Here is a 15,109-nt window from a genome sequence, read left to right as displayed (position 1 = left end):
AGTCAGATTATAAGAGTGCCTTAAATAAAATTGGATGAATAGTATTTTCCTTAGTAAAAATATTTTATAAGTAGTTTCTAAAATGAAATTAAATTTTTGAAAATTTTAATTTTTGTTTATATCTTTTGTAATTAAATAAAACATAAAAGAAAAACACCCTGGAAAGGGGAGGTGAAATTCGGAGATTTTGACTAGTTTCATGGCAACAAATCCAAATCGATGAGAGTCAATTAATTATTTATAATGTTTGTTATATTTATTATTACTCAGATAATATATTCCTTTCTTTTCTCTTTAGGGAAGTCAAGACCAAAGAGGCATGTAAAGGATCTCGGTCTTTAAATGAGTTGACATTTTCCTTCCCTATAATCTTCTATTGACCTTGTTACAGTTGAGGAAATTTATTTCACAATATTGTCTATCAAATTTTGTAGTAACTATTTTTTTCTTAATTAAGATATGTGAAATTGCACTCCTTGCATTTAACTCTAAGAGCTTGTTTGACTGAATTTTTTTTAATTTAAAAATTATTATGAACTTTTTATTAAAAAATAATAATTTTTAAAATTAAATTAAAACTATTTGATAATTTGTTTGATATAATAAATTATATAAGTTATAATTTTGATTAAAATTATTATAAATGGTATTCATATCATATTTAATCACTTAATAAATTAAAGCGGAACAAATCTGTTTCGAGTTTATAAATAATTTCATATGTTAAAATCAAACAAATCTATAAATAAACGAAACAACTCTCAAATTTATATAGAAATAATACTATTAGATTTTTATTAATCTAGTAAGTGTTCAAACCATGATAGTTCAATTCCTCTATAAATAAGAGAAAAAAAATGATGTATTTGATATTAAAATCATTTGGTAAAGAAGAAAGAAAACTTTTAAATAGTATTTGAATGTAAATTTGAATTTTAAATTTTTTTTCTTTTATTATTTATAAGAATCAAAAAAATCTTAGATTTTGCTTATTGTGTCTTTTGTTTTTTTTTCTAATAATAGTTTTAAAGAAAGATAAAGAGGAAAAAGATCGTGATTTGTGTTAGAAAATAATGATATGCAGATAAAAAGGAGAAAATTACCATAAAAAGCGATCTTCACTTTCTTTAGCCTTATGCATTTTAAATTTATAAGTAATTACTTAAGTTTTGAATTCAATATTTTTTAAATTTAGCTTGCTTTTTTTTTTTTATCAAATTCAACTTAAGCCTCTTTGAATGGCAAATGTGTCATTTTCAATAATAGTCAAGATCATATTAATAAACTTTTTAACTATTTCGAATTCAAATTAGCTTTAAGCCGGTGAAATGTTACAAGTGCAATTTTCTTTTATATATATATATATATATATAGATATATACACTATTAACATAAGGAAACATTGTTATTTAATTTTGAAACAATTCGTGTTTCTAAAAACAATTATGTTTTTGATAAATCATTCAAAAATTTTAAAATATTAAAAAATTAAAATTTTTTAACGGCTTAAGTTTTTTCAATGCGTTTAATAACCTGCTTTTAGAAACCATTAATAGGAATATATGTCAATAAAAAATGCTGAAAATTTAAAATAGTTAAAAGCTTCTTAATATATTTGGTCATCTTAGTTAAGAAAATTTTGGTCATATGTTATATTCTTTATTTAACTATTTCTTATTTCCTTTTTAACTTTTACGAATGAAATTGTAAAATCGATAATTAATTTTCAGCAGGATGGAGGATGATGGGTGGAGATACTAGTCTGTTTTTATGGTGCAGTTAAATTTGATGATACGGTAAGCCTTGTTCACGCAGAAATAAATAAATGCTATTTGAGTTGGCTCCAGATTCATGGATTGGACTCTAATCTATCATTCTTCCCTTTTGGCTATTAAGGAACTTTAACTACAATTGGCTTTCAAAGTTTATTACGATTAGGGTGAGCATGGTTCGGTGGGTGGTCCTGAAATTGGAATCCCAGCTTACCCATGCAGGGTTGGTCTTCAAAAATTAGGACTACGAGTTGGTCTATGCCTTCACAGCATCGACTCTAGAGCCAATCCTATAACTTGGTGCAGTTCAAGGTCAACTTTAAATTTTATAATTTTTTTTAAAAATTAATAAAAAACAATAATATTTTTTATTATATATGTAAATTAATTCATAAAATATTATAAAAAAATTATAATTCGTTTATTGATTTGTTGCTAAGTTTTATTATTTTTAAAGTCTTGTCATTTTGTTTAGTGTTATTAGTAACTTATTTATTTATTCATTTATTGTTTATATTGAATATATATACGTTTTAAGTAAGTAATTCTTTAACTTAACGATTAAAAACTTTTAAACAAGATATTTTTTAATGGATTCAAATCTTACAATTTGAAAATATTTAATTTAGTTTTTATATATAGCTTTTAAATGATCATAGTTTTAAATCGGTCTAAAACTCGATTGTATGGTTTGGTTTTTCGGTTTAACAAGTGTGGGTAAACGTCTAGGATCATAAACCATTTAAAAAGTGTCAATCCTAAAAGATTTGAATTTTTTTTTTTGAAAAGAGAAATTTATGGAACCCAAATCAGACAAAATAGAACACAGTTGTCTGTGACCCTTGGTTATGACATAGTGAGGTCCTAAAAATGGGATTGCCCTTTTCCAATCAGAGCAAAATCCATTGAGATGTAAGCATTGAGTTTCTGATTCACTATTTGATTTTGAGCTTATGATGAAAATAGAACAAAAATAGAATAACAAGGATTGACCAATAGAGATGTAAGTAGTGAGGGTATTTATTATTTTCGAGGTATTCAATCCAAAGCCATTTAATTATCAAGATATCCAAATCTTAGTTTAAACTCACATAAAATTACAAAATATTATTCAAAATCGAATCCTAATAATAAAGAACTATCCATTAGTTATCTGAATATATTAAATATCCATATAGGTCGGCAAAATTGACAAGGACTTGAAGTGTTGCTCATCCTCTTGTAAGTTCAATCCCTACATTCAACTAATATAAATTAATATTACATATTAGTTTATAAAATGATAAATTGTTTGATATGGTAAAAATTGTGTTAAGTTAAGACGGATAAAAATTTCAAATCCCGTAAAATTTAACACTTGTGTAACATTATATATGATCGAGTTCGAATTTGAAATATTTTAAAAGTGATATTAGATACCTACCCGAATCCGTGTTGAATTTTAAAAACCTTATCTTGATTTGTCCTATAAGCGAATATAGAGTACCTAACCTTATATTATCAAGTTAGATACTCACGAGTATTCACATAACAATAACTCATTTACTTCTCTATTAGCCAATTAGTGTGTTTTTATTAATACATAGATGCTTCATTTTGAAAGACAAATAATGCCATCTATCCTAAATTTAACCCTTATAAAAGAACGGGATTCTAATTTTTAAATGAACAAAAAGACTCAAAATTCACTTTAGAAAAAACGAAAAGTAATAGGTGAATTAAATATCAGTTTCATTTGCTAAAAACTTTAGAAATAAAAAATAAAAGGTAAAATAATTTATATAAATATGAGATATCAGAGTATCCAACCTACCATCTTATTTCATAATTAAAAATTAAAAGGATCCTCTATTTTTTCTGAAAAATTGAGTCATATGCTTCTCTTAAAGACAGCACTAAAATGTGAGATAAGATGTTTATGCAAATTCTATTCGTCAATCTATGTAACAAATTAACGCACCCTAATTAGTAAATAAAAGAAGTGAACTACCAAAAATTGATCTATGCTTACATTCGCACGTAGTCCTTTTTATTTTTTTTGTTAGTTTTGTATTTATTATAATCATACAAATTATGATGTTTACTAATAACTATATGTTATGTCAAGAAAAGAAGAAAAAGAAAATGGTAATGATAAGATTTTCAATGATGAAGCAATTCTAACAGTCCAAAACTAAAAACCAACTGCATGGATCATCTACGATTCAAGAATTTCAACATTAACAAGATATGCTTTGAAAAAGAATTAATTAGTATAAATTTAATAAGCACATACATATTGACACATGCATCCTGACTTGAGTAGGTCACAATCAGCACAAGATACAAAGCTCGGACTCAATGATTACTCACTTGATTAATTTCGAAGCTAAAAGATTACTATAATTTAATCACATGCTAAGATAAAGACCATCCACGTGTTCCTCACCGTCTCATCCATTGTCTTCTTTTTGTGTGCTGGCCAAAATATTAACAGAGTAATGCTTATTTGAGACAATTTTAAATTGTGCATTGATTTGATTACAACTGACAGTTACTTAATCTTACATGTTGTATTTTGATAAGGAACCAGTGGATCAATGGGGTTAAACTTCAAACTTATTAGGAAGGAATCTTGTGTAAAGCCAAAAACTCCGTTATTTGTATGTATAAAATGAAAAAAGTTGCATTATTACTAGGGTTATGTAGAAGGTCTCTTTTCAGTAAATAGAAAGCACGAGGGAAACTTGTTTTGACTGTAATTAGTGATGGATTTAAGATTTTATATAAAAAATAATAAAAATGTAATCATATAATATGATTAATCAGATTAATTAATGATTCGATTCAGATCAAAAATTAAAAATTAAAAAGTAACGATCATCATCTCATCATTACTTTTTATCTATTATTGATTATAATATAAAGTTATAGGGATTGATAATGGAAAATGAGAATCATAGTTAATATAAATCTCTAATGCGTTAATGAGGCAGCATAGTGAAGAATTATGTTACTACTTACTATCTCTTACCTTTTTTGCCTAAATGGGGTAATAAATTGGTATAGCATGCCGCCATTGTTTTTTTCAGTTTTCGCATGCAGTCAGACACCATTGGTAAAATACTCATCTTTCTCATCTAAAATTTTTTCAGTCATGGCAGGAATTTTCTATTTTAAGCACATTTCTTTTGGATCATTTACGGAAGAGGCGTAGAAGGACAATCCAAAAAGTTGTAAGAACTTTACTAGTTAAAAGATTTCTGTTTTGATTTGGGTTATAAAGGAATTATTAACTTCTGATCTATAGCAAGGTACTTTTTTTTTTCTCTTTTCGAATTCTTAATGGAAAGAAAAATATCTTTATTTATACCTACTCAAAATTGTGTCCTACACGTTTTTGGTAAAAAAAGTTATTGATTTTTGGATTATATAATGGGATTGGGGTAAGTTTTTATCCTGTAAATCTAAACTTCCAATCACTTATATAATCTAGAACTCAATAACTTTCTTTGACATGCCAAATCTTAATGTAAGATTTTTAAATTCTTAAATAAAGAGTAAATAGAATATTCAGATATAAGATTTTTAAATTCTCTTTGACATGTAAAATTCAAATTCATTTATTTAGTTAAAAGGATAAAATTTTTGTTTTTAAAAAAAATTAATCATTCATAACAAGTAGGGATAACCCTTTTACAAAAAGAAACTAGTGATTAATTTGCTAATGTAAAGCTAGACATCAAAGACAATAATGCTAAAATCACGACCTCCCAATAACAAAACTAACAGCATACTTAACCACTACTGCCACCACCATTCTGGGTCATAACTCTTCTGCCGACATTATCCACCCACCTAAGCACCCAGTCCTTCTCGGTTAAGCTAAAAGAAAGAGAGAGAATAACCCACACAATACCTCACGCACTCCATAAAGATCATTCTATCACCAGGTAACCACACGAACGCTAATGTCACACCTAGGATATAGTAGTCAGGGGCAGAGCTAAGGCAGTGACGGTCATTATTTTTTAATTTTTTAATTTTTTATTATATATAATTTAAAATATATAAATCAATAATATTATATAATTATTTTTATGTAAAATTTTGAATTTATTACTATAAATAACACAGCACAATCAGCACACAACACAAAACTAAACATAAGTATAGTTACGTTAGTCTTATGGAGAAATATTAATATAGTCACTTTCCCTTTAACACTCCATCTTTCGCCAACTAATCAGCAACCCAGTTAGCTCTCCTCGAAGTATTGAGTAACCTTCCAATTTTTTGTCTTCCATTTAAGAGATTCAATTCTAAGTATCCAACTTCTGTATTTCCAAGGTGCACTAGACAATTCATTAACCCATTTGACAGCAATAGTGGAATCGCTCTATATTAACAATGAGTGGGAAGATTGCCATTTGGATGATACAATCAATTTAAAGACTCAAGTACAGCACTTAGTTCTAGAAAACATAATCTTAATTTCACTCACATCGTTCCTCAAAACTCCACCAATACCCGCCTTCCCTAGATTTCCCCGAACAGTCTCATTTATATTAAATTTCAATCATCCACCAGGAGGCGCCAATCCACCACTATAACAAACTTTTTTTTTGAAAGTTACCACTATAACTACTTTAGAGCACTTACTAGGAACCTTCGCAGTGTTGAGAGAGAGAGTAAAATATTGAGTGTGGAACCAGCAATCCCAGGCTATTTTGCATGCGTCCAATGAGCAACACGAACTTTAATTAAATCAAATACCTGTTCTAGAACCCAAGATGTCCCTCTAAACACAATTTTATTCCTAAACAATTATTCTGCCCAGAGGATAGCGATGAAAGACATATCCCACAATGCCCTAGCTCCCTCTTTAATCAGTATTCCCTTCCAAGCAAGAAAGAAAGTTTTAGCGTGTCCCTGAAAAGGACCATTGGGAGGGATGCCCATAGTTGAAGCCATAAACCTCATAGTTTCCAAGTCTCACGACAGGTATCTCTAACTCCACATTCCAAATAGCACACATGCCAGGACTTCTAGTCGAATAATCCTTTCTTTATTAATTCACACTTAACCGCAAATAACCACTATAAAAACCCCAACTCGACTTAAATTGAAGTATTGAACAATAGAAAATAAAATTAAACCCATTTTTTATTATCTTACACAAAATTAAATTAACGAGTTCAATCAAAAAGTTATATTTGGACGACTTAAAAATTTTGGGGTAAATTATAAAAAGGCAGCTTATGGTTTAAGACAAGATAATTTGTCCCTCGAAGTTTGAAAAATGATATTTAACTATCCCGAGGTTAAATGCATTAAGTTAACATCTAACAGCGTCAGCTTCTTCACCCTATTTTTTTTATTGTTTACCATCCTGAGGTTAACCTGTTACGTTGACATCTATACTGGTTTGTTAGAAAATGCTAATGGTGCTAATAAATTTCTAACGAAATAAAGTCAAGATGGCTGCCTGTCAATTTTTAAGCCTTAGATGGTAATTTTTTTGAACCAAAACATAGGGTTTTTTTATCTGTTCTGTAGTTTATCCTATATTTTTTATAAATAAAAAAAATTAAAATAAATATTAAAAAAATATTATCTATAATTTGATTCAAATGATAGATATCTTCAAATTATTATCCAAATCCGCTTATAAATGTCTTAATTTTACTTTAACAGATGTAGCAGTACTAATTAAATAACTTATACCATACTATAACTCTCTTAAGGTATGTATGACATAACCATCCCTCTCTGTCACATTTTTCTTACAAAGAAGCAACTATCTTTTCTTAAAAATTTTGAATGGTTGACCCAGAAATGTTAAACTGCATGAAGAAACTATTTATAATTGATCAGTGTTCTCTTCTCCCCAACTTTCTTCTTTACGTTTTTGTGCTTATTGAACAAAAAAGAAAAGGCACTAGGTGAGCACATCAGCGAGCGTTGGGTTGCAAAGTCGTCCCTACAATCTGGGCTCCAGGCCTACAAAGGGCCATTAAAGGCATTCTTTGAGTGTACGGAACATCGTACATAATTGTCTAGTTTTCATGCAATGAAACTCAAGGTCCCTCCACAGTTTGGTAACAGCTGTGAGAATGTCGTCCGACGTAATATTACTTAAAAGAAACATTAAAGTTTTAGAGGTGACCATTTATAATGTGTCCAGGGTCATCCAATCTGCTTTTTCTATATATTTTTATATATGGATTTAGAGAACCTATATGTTGTTATCACCTTAGCAAATATGAGGAGTTATCGCTCACACTACGCTTTATAGCATCGAGGTAGGATATTAATATACTCAAATCCAACAGTACTATCAACTTAACGATATTGAAATGGGCAATCTTACTAATTAAATTACCTCCCTATATTTTGGTTTCTTTTTGTCTATATATATATATTAATATATAACAACTTTTAAAATCCTGTGGATGTGGACATAGATGACAATTATTTACTCTGCCACCTCAAATTTTCAATGTGGTTGTGTGGTGACCAACGGCAACAAGGGGAAGAGGAGAAGAGTCAAAGTGACCCACTTGATTTTTTGACAAGAAATTTTCACTTTAAGCTGTCGTCTGAACGTTCCAAACCTTCTAGTGTTCATATCTTATATTTCTCTGTCTCTCTCTCCTAAAAAAAAATCTAATATTTTTGAATCATAAAATAAATAGAATTAAATGAAACGTGACTATGATTGTTATCCAAAAGTCAAGAGACTTCATTTTTCCCCCCATGTTTATAGTAATGAAATTGAATAGGTCATGAATGATGTCAATCTCACTTTTCCATAATACATCGTTGCTTATGTAAGAGGTTAGTCCCAAGGTCTGCCGTGATTGCTGCCAAATACATTAAACTATATTGATTCAGTTTAGCATTCCCTAATTTTGGGCTACCACTCAGACAGAAATTTTGATTTATTAGTTTTAAATTCGTGCGACGTAAGAGTATTATATTATGTATAAAAAATTTCAATTATAATAAAGGAATAAACATTTTACTGTGAAATAAATAAAAATATATATATTAGAGATTTATACATTGGTATAATAAAGTTAATGTAGAAGAATATTTGAACATGTGTGGAGCATAGTAAATAGCAAATTGATCTTCTTCTTTTTTTGGTACAAACGGCAAACTGATGTTAGATGTCAATAGTATTCATTACAATAAATATTTGAAGATGGGTGCATCAATTATTAGGTTGAAACTCAATTGGTTTTCTACATTGGATTAGAGATTGAAACATGGGAATTAATAAGAAGCAAATCCTAGTGCTTGGTTATATTAAATTTCTGAAGGTAAGCTGGAATTTTGGTCCAGTTGAGAGCATAACGAATCAACAGGGCCCATTGTAGATGAGAAAAATTAAGGAGTATGTTGACTCGTGGGTGAGTTGCCAGGCTGGTGTTTTCAGCTCATCACAAGCATCAAACTCAACCTATTTGGGCCCATGAAAATGTCTACACCCTCCAGATGCTGTAGGCAGGGCACACCCAGCTTTTGTGCTTTGACAGCCAGCCATGGTATCCCCCCTCAACTGCAAATAAGCAATTATGAGATTTTTAGGCCTCCTACTGCTTTTTCTTCTTTCCTTTTTATTTTTATCACCAAAAATGTATTCCAAATATTTTTCATAACCCTTTCAAAAAAATATTTTTTTATTTGATTCAACAGCAAATATATATATGTATATGTATATATATATATATGCATCCTCCCTCCAAATAGGGTAATTGAATATGAGTATACTTTACTTTTCACCCTCGTGAGGGCCAGCTAGGTTCCCTGCCTTGTAATTCAGGGCTTCAAGGGCAACATCACCCAAAACAAGAAGAGGCCTCCATGGGGAAATGGTTAACCGGCCCAAGGATTTATAATAAAGGTTGACTTTGCACAACCTATGGGCTTGGTTTGGATTGGGCGTTTGACTTTCATAATTTTTATAAATTTTTAATTATTGTGAAAATTTTATTTGAGTTTTTGGTAGAAATTACAAATCAAAATTTTTTCAAAAAATATTAATATATAGTAACAAGTATTTAATGAGATTTTTCTATATTCCCACTATACCTTTCAATAATTCGTAAAATTGTAGAAAATTTTTTTTTTCACTTTCATTTTTTTATTTGGTTCAATTTTTTATCTTTATTTAATTTATTTTATAAAATTATTTTATTTTGTTTCTTTCTTTCATTCTAAAAATTAATGATTTTTTTAACAAAGTTAATTTTTTTATTTATTAAAAATAAATTAAATAATAAGAAATAGTTATTTGCACCTTATAACACTTTTGATTAAAAGTAACAAATGCTATTTTAACTTTTCTTTATAACACTTTTAAATTCTTACAGAAGTTTTAACCAATTAAAATAGATTGTAAAGATCTGGGTGTTTAGTATTTTGTAAAGAATGTGATTGTTGAAAAGATAATTTTGTTACGTTTGGTATAATCTAAAAAAGTGATGATTGCCGGCATTGTAATTATTGGAAAGATTACATTGTATTGCTTGGTTTGAAAACATTTTATTGAAAATGTAATATAAATTTATAAAATTATTTTTATATATGAAAATATAAAATTGAATAAATTTACATTCTTTTTAATATAATTTTTTAACTTTTCAATTTATTCTTTAAAATTATATATAATAGCATGTCAAAATGATATTAAAATATGTAAAATTACTAAATATTTATTTTTAATAAATTAGTTTTTTGTGAATTATAAGATTCATTAATAAAGAATAGAATGAAACATTCCAAGTAATATACAAATAGAAATCAACAATCTAAATAAACCAAAAAATGAAACAACCTGAAAGCATAGATCAATTTTTAATAAATTAGTTAAGTTTTAAATAAATAAATTAGTTAATTTAAATTATTTTATAATAAATTAATTAGTTAATTTAATTAATTTATAAATATTAATTATTTTTATTTTACTCAATAAATAAAAATAATTTATGAACAAAGATTTTAATTAATTTATAAATATTTAATCCTAGTTGTTTGCTCTTTGTACAATGGGCCTGAGTATTAGTATTGGAAATTTTCTATAAACAATACACCATGGATGAGCCAACACCCCCTTTTTTTCCTTCTTCTTTCTTTTTTTTTTTCTCTCTCTCTCTCTCTCTTTTCTCACCTTTCTTCTTGTAAGCATCTATTCCCACAAACATCAACTTAAAGAATGGTAAAAGAAGAAGAAGAACTCCATTTCCCCTTTTTCTTCTTGCTTTTTTCTTTTTTTTTTCTTACCTTCCTCCTTGCACCCATGTTTTTTAGCAAATATTGACTTAAAGAAAGGTAAAAGAAGAAGAAGAAAAAGAAAGAAGAAGTTGAGGATAAATTAGAGAAAAAGAAAATTTCAACTTTCCTTCAACTGAGGAAAAGAAACATTTCCTCTGTGAGCTAAGAGAATAACATTCCTTTAGCTGATTGTGATGATTTTTACTTTGTAATCACATTCTTACTCATTATTGCAAATCAAATGCTACAAAATCATTATAGTCATTTAAATGACAGAAAATGTCTTTTACTTTCATTAAAATCAAACGTTCTCTAAATATAGAAGTAGCGCTTGGTATAAGAAAAGTGAGAATACATTCTCCATAATATATCCAATTAAATTACACTATAATATTTGTTTTATAATAAATCACTATAATGTAAGATTACAAATCAATACAATCATATTGTATTGTACTCTGTAATATTATTAAAGGTATTTTTACCTTTCAACTTTGTTATTTGGTTAAAAATATTTTGTAATGCTATAATTTTTTTTATATAGATTTTGAAGATGTCTTTTTATTATTTTCAATAGTCTAGGTGATTGTCAATAAAATTTATATTATTTTTAAAACAAAAAAGAATTAAAAAAATATATAATATAAAAAATTATATTAAGAAATGAAAAAAAATAAGATTATAACAAGAAATAAAAATAAAATATATGACATTAAAAGTTTATTTAAGAGATGATATTATATAAAAATTAACAACAAAAAGCACAAGTATATTAAACTTACATTTTAATAAATAAAGTAATTTTAAAAATTAATATTATATTCTTATTAAAGTACTTGTAAACCAAATGTTGTAATGTTATTTTTTAAGCGTTTTAATCAATATTTTGTTTATAAACCAAACACTATAATATTATCTTTATTACATTCACATTACTTACAATCACAATGCATTGTAAAGTATTAAACACCACTATTAATTATTAAGTTTAAAATGAGTTAACACTTTTCTCCAATTTCAATATCTTTACCATCTCTTCTCTAAAATTTAAATCCCAGAATACTCTTACTTCTAACTCTCTCTCTCTCTCTCTCTCTCTCTCTCTATATATATATATATATATATATATATTTATATTAACTTCTCATGATTTTTGTTTTATTTTTCACATTGAAAATTTTTAACATAAAACTACATTAAAATTAAAAATTTTTATTTTAATTTTTGTGTCAAATCAAACATAGAAAAGAATTAGGGGACAAAAAATATTATATATATATACATAATAGAAATTATTTTCATATAATTAAAATATAACCCTAAATTTATTAAAAATAATTTGAAATTTGAGAAACATGAACTAAGTAAAATAGCATTAGCATATTAAATAAAGTGGAAAATTCTCTCAATCTCATAGTTTAATCCTTATGCGTTAGATCAACAATGCACTCAAATTTAATTATTAGTATTGTTTTACGTGGGCAAGTACTTTGGGTTTTATTTCGGTAGAGAAAAGAAAGTGTTATCCTAATTACTCTCTCGAAAGAGTGTCGACATTTTTCAACCAAAATTCTTCAATTAGGGCGTACGAACTGTTTAATATCGGCCGTCTCGACTTCCGGATGACCCCATAATGTCCTCATCCGCTGGTTAGCACGAGCCTCTCTTACATCCTCATATGAAATTACTTTTCTGCCCCACCCCATTTTCCCCTTTTTTTTTTTCTTTCTTTCTTTAAAAGTTTCACATTAAAAAAAATGGGTTTTGAAAGATAATTTTTTGTAATCTTATATTGAAAAGTTGTTGGTGGCACCCAATCAGAAATTCATTCATTAATTGAGCTAAAGATTAGTTCATCTGATCTGTAACAAAAATAGAAAAATGAAGGAACAAAATGGCCGCAAGAGGGGCAATTTAGTAAGTACAAGGGGAGCCATGTTTTGTAAGAACTTACAGTAAGAATGCAGCATGGAATATTATCTCGTTACTTGGATCATTTTGTCATCCCAAGATCAAGAAATGCCTAGATTTGAGCATACAATCTCGATACTGATGAGTGTGATCTTAAGAAAGTGCATAAGCATGTTCCAGGAGCTTTCGTGCTTGCTCGTGGACTTGGCTTCCGTTCTCACGTCAGCTATCAGATTCTCAAGCTTGCTGGCTCGCCAACCCCCTGCAACTCACAGGAGATACTATCCCATGTCTTCAACGCCTGTTCCAACATGAAGTTTCTACTCTCTTGTTTTGTTTCGCTGCAAGCATCGATTATGAGTGGATGGTTCTTCTCCGGTTAGTATTATGAATTACCTTTTCAATGTTTCCCAGTTTCCCCTGGTTTTCTGCTTTGACTTGCGGATATGTATAATAATCTCTGTTTTTCCTTGCTATTACCAATCTAACTACTTGCAATTTATGCTCTATCTATTTCAAAGCAAATCGCGGGTTTAATTTGGTCTATCAACCCTTATCCCTTGAAGTAGTACTCAAGAAAGATTCGAAGCTTAGTGAATGCTGTCAAGGCATACTCCAAAAAGAGTAAATTTTAGTTATAAAGTTGTTAATTTCTATTTTCCATTTTGTAAAACGTGAAATATGGCTTAACATGGAATGATATATGCTAATGCAAATCAAGTAGAATACAAGACTATTCCTAATTCATCAATATTGTCATTTTTTTTCCTTTAAAAAAAAATAAAGTCTTAATTTCACATCATATTCATAAGCAAGAAATTCATTAATATGTACAAACCAATTAATGCTATAACTGTTTTAGATATTTGCATGGGCGGACCTGACCTTGTCGGAGTGGTGTCATGACACACCACTCAATTCCTAAAAATCTATATAAGTATATTACTTATTTAGAGTTTTAATTGAAGATTTATATAATCAATGACAGTAATGAAGTCACTAATTTTTTTTTAATAATTTTGTAGGGAAGAGATCAAAGTATTTAAGCAAATTTATCAAAAAGTACTTTATATATTAATAATTAAATGCTAAAAGATAAGAAAAAAATTTATAATTTAAGATTTTATTAAAAAAAATCAAAAACTTAAACTACTCTTCTTCTCCTTCCAAAAAAATTCAAGTTCTACTCTTGAGACCTGTAGTAAAGCTTCTTCTTCTCAATTTTTGGCTATGTTTTTTACTTTTTCAAAATAACTCATTTAATAGTTTTCAACTTAAATTAAATTTTTAAATATTTTTTGATTAATTTGATAGTTTGGGACTCAAACAGAATCTAGTTAATAAAAAATAGTTTTATATGTCAAATAATATCTTAAAATTATAAATTTTTTATTTTTTATTTATATTGTAGATATATTATTTGATTATTTGATTTTTATATTAAACCTTATATGATTTGTGGATGCTTATATTTAATTTTGATCAATAAATAAAAACTTTTCAAATTGTTAGTTACTGACACTAATAAAAATTTTTGAGTCGGCCCTTGGATATTTGAGGGCATCATCTACTAACCAGAGCACTGATTTCTATAGGATGTCTAATACGATCTAGTTCATGAAGGTTTCAATGAGAGAAGGTTTAATCTATGCATGCACTTTGCCAGATCAGAGACATATCTGAACCGAAAAACGAAACACTGCTGCTGCTCTAACGGTGGCAAAGGAATTTGTTAAATTCTTTGCTCTGATTCTGAGTAGCACTTTATCTCCAACGAAAGTGCAACTATATATGTGATTTAGTTTGTACCCAAAGGACGAAAGCAGAAAGTGAAATTAGGAGGTCAACTTTCCTAAAATATAGAAGAGCTAACTTATTTCTAAGATAATTATCATCAATGAAAAATAAGATAATATCTAATTAAACAATAAATAAAGATAAAGCTTGCCTAAGCAAACTTTTTTAAATAGACATAACAAGATAACAATTAAGTCTAGATATAAATAACATAATAATTTAAATTAAAATAATTCATTTGCTTTCGTCATGTGAGTTGTATGTAATAATAATGATCAATTCCTATAGCCTAAGTCCAATGTTATCCTACCAAAGGATTCAAAATTTAATTGTGGCAAAATCATTGATGTAGCTAGCATTTTCAATAT

Source organism: Theobroma umbraticum, unplaced genomic scaffold (genome assembly GCF_002168275.2).
Source record: "Theobroma umbraticum cultivar Fairchild unplaced genomic scaffold, ASM216827v3 scaffold_130.0, whole genome shotgun sequence".
In the NCBI taxonomy this organism is placed as follows: Eukaryota; Viridiplantae; Streptophyta; class Magnoliopsida; order Malvales; family Malvaceae; genus Theobroma; species Theobroma umbraticum.
Note: the sequence above shows the minus strand (reverse complement) of the source record.